The sequence below is a fragment of the Eriocheir sinensis genome, chromosome 70 (genome assembly GCF_024679095.1).
Source record: "Eriocheir sinensis breed Jianghai 21 chromosome 70, ASM2467909v1, whole genome shotgun sequence".
NCBI lineage: Eukaryota > Metazoa > Arthropoda > Malacostraca > Decapoda > Varunidae > Eriocheir > Eriocheir sinensis.
Window position 1 is genome coordinate 3,400,447 of NC_066578.1, and position 3,147 is coordinate 3,403,593.

Sequence of the window (3,147 nt, forward strand, 5' to 3'; positions counted from 1 at the left end):
AGGAGAAAAACCATGAATAGGTAAAATGAGAAGAGGAGAGGAGGAGTAATTATTGGAGGAAAAGGAGAAGAGAGAGAGGAGGAGGAAAATATGGAGGAGAAGGAGGAAGCAGTAATAGTAGAAAGAGGAAAAGGAGGAGAAGGAAAGGGAGAAGAAAGAGAAGAAGAAGGATATTAAAGAGGAGGAGGAGGAGGAGGAGGAGGAGGGAGAAAAAAAAAACGTAAGAGGAGGAGGAGGAGAAGGAAGAGGAAGAGAAGGAAATGGAGAAGGAAGAAAAGGAGAAGAAGGATATTACAGAGGAGGAGAGAGGAAGATAAAAAAAACGCAAGAGGAGGAGGAGGAGGAGGAGGAGGAGGAGGAGGATAGAAAGAGAAGAAGGATATTACAGAGGAGGAGAGAGGAGGATACAAAAAAAATAAACGTAAGAGTAGGAGGAGGAGGAGGAGAAGGAGGAGGAGGATGAGGAGGAGGAGGAGGAAGAGGTTATGATTGTGGTAGAGTTAAAGTTACCGTTGGACTTTTCCGTATTATGCAAATGGGTCTTTTTTCCATCGGGGCCGCGGGTCGACGCCTAATTGTGCCGATAAAAAGCGAAGTTACGGTCCTTTGCCTGAGTGCGTCTCCGCTGCCTGTGCCGAGGAAAATAAGAATTGAAAAAAAAATGTGAAAATTGAAAACGGCTTCCAATGTAGTTATATGAAATGGGGATGACAGGAAAGACATAGGAGGGATAAACATCAAACACACACACACACACACACACACACACACACGTACATACACATTCATGATTTTAATAATAATGAAAAAACACACATTTAGAATACAAAACACACAGGCACACAGACAGACACACACACACACACACACACACACACACACACACACACACACACACACACGTACATACACATTCATGATTTTAATAATAATGAAAAAACACACATTTAGAATACAAAACACACAAGCACACAGACAGACACACACACACACACACACACACACACACACACACACACACACACACACACACACACACACACACAAGGGATGGATAGTATTAAATTTATCGCTGTTTGATCTTTTGAATTCTAAGAGTACGAGAAATGAGTGAGTGTCATCTCCAATCAAACCAAGTTATTAGCGATCTGGGTTTTAGTGTTGAGTGTAGGAGCGTTCATAATGGATATATATGTGCAATGAATAGTGCGAGGAAATGTTATTCTTAGGTTTGATTTAGTTAATGAGAGAACAGTGAAAAATATGTGAGTGTCAGGTCTAGTCAAACCAAGCCATTAGTGATTTGGGCTTGAGTGCTGTTGATATGAGCCTTCACAATTGATAGGTATTTGCAATTAGGGTTGAATGCTATTGATAAGAACCTTCACAATGGATAGGTATTTGCAATTAGGGTTGAATGCAATGATAAGAACCTTCACAGTGGGTATAGGTTTGCAATTAGGTGTGAGCGCTGATGAGAATAGCCTTGACATTGGACATATATATTTACACTTGGGTTTGAGTACTGATATTTAAAGCGTTCACAAAGTACATATATTCCCAATTAATCGTCCGGGGGAATGCTATCCTTTAAGTCAGGCCAGGCGCAGGTGTGGGTCCGCTAGGTAACACTTCTGCTTTAGTGGGTGACGCGGCCGCTGCCCCACAACACCTGGCGGGGAGGGGCAACACCTGGCCGGGAGGGATGAACATTGAACAACGACGAAGCCCCTCAGCATTGACAAGAGGAAGCCCTTTAGCATGGACAAGAGGAAGCCATTTAGCAATTTCAACACTCATGGAACAGTATTACCAAGCCTGGCACATTCCTTCTGCCTCCTTGATGCTCATTTGTTTGTTTTTTTGGTTTTAATCCCTGCAGCATTTATACTAATATACTAACACTAACATTTACTAACACTAACATTTTTTTTATTTGTACAAACACTAACATTTTTTTAACTTTCACTAACACTAACATTTTTTTAACTTTCACTAACACTAACATTTTTTGACTTTCACTAACTAACATTTTTTTAACTTTAACTAACATTTTTTTAACTTTCACTAACACTAACATATTTTGACTTTCACTAACTAACATTTTTTTTAACTTTAACTAACATTTTTTTAACTTTCACTATCACTAACATTTTTTGACTTTCACTAACTAACATTTTTTTAACTTTCACAAACACTAACATTTTTTAACTTTCACTAACACCAACAATCTTTTTCTTGCAACTCTTTGATTGATGTTAATGCACGCTGTTTCATTTCCGTTACTCTTCTCTTCTTATTGTGCTCTTTCATTTACATTTATCTTCCCTTCTATCTTCTATTCTATTCTATCTTCTGCTATTTCATTTATACTTTTTCTTGTGGCTCTCTGATTGATATGAATGCGCGCTGTTTCATTTATATTTCTCTTCTTATCGCGCTATTTCATTTACATCAGTCTCCTCTCCTCATCGTGTAGTCTTACTTCCATGTATTTCTCTTCTATCTTCTCTTCTATTCTATCTTCTGCTATTTCATTTATATTTCTCTTCTTATCGCGCTATTTCAATTACATTAGTCTCCTCTCCTCATCGTGTAGTCTTACTTCCATGTATTCTCTCACCGTGAACCTTGCATGCGTAGCTGAGGCAAGTTATCCTGGGGCTCAGTTTCATGCCAGGAATTCCTCACTATTCTGTAAGTCCCTCCAGCTAATCCCCCAAGACAAAGATCTCCCCGCATGCTGCCCAGGATGTATTTACGAAAGAGAGTTTACCGGATTATATTTAAGGATGATGTTGCGGTTATAGTTACGGAAAGAAGCCTGCCATTCTATAATCATGGTTAGACTTAGGTTGTTTACAAATAGGAGCTCACTAGGTTATATTCACGTTCATGTTTTGGTTATATTTACGAAAACAAGACCTATACATGACATTTACTCCTACGCTTGGTTATATTTACGAAAAGAAGCCTGCCATTCTATAATCGTGGTTACACTTAGGTTGTTTACAAAAAGGAGCTCACTAGATTATATTCACGTTCATGTTTTGGTTATTTTTATGAAAACAAGACCTATACATGACATTTACTCCTACGCTTTGGTTATATTTACGAAAAGAAGCCCACCACTCTATAATCATGTTA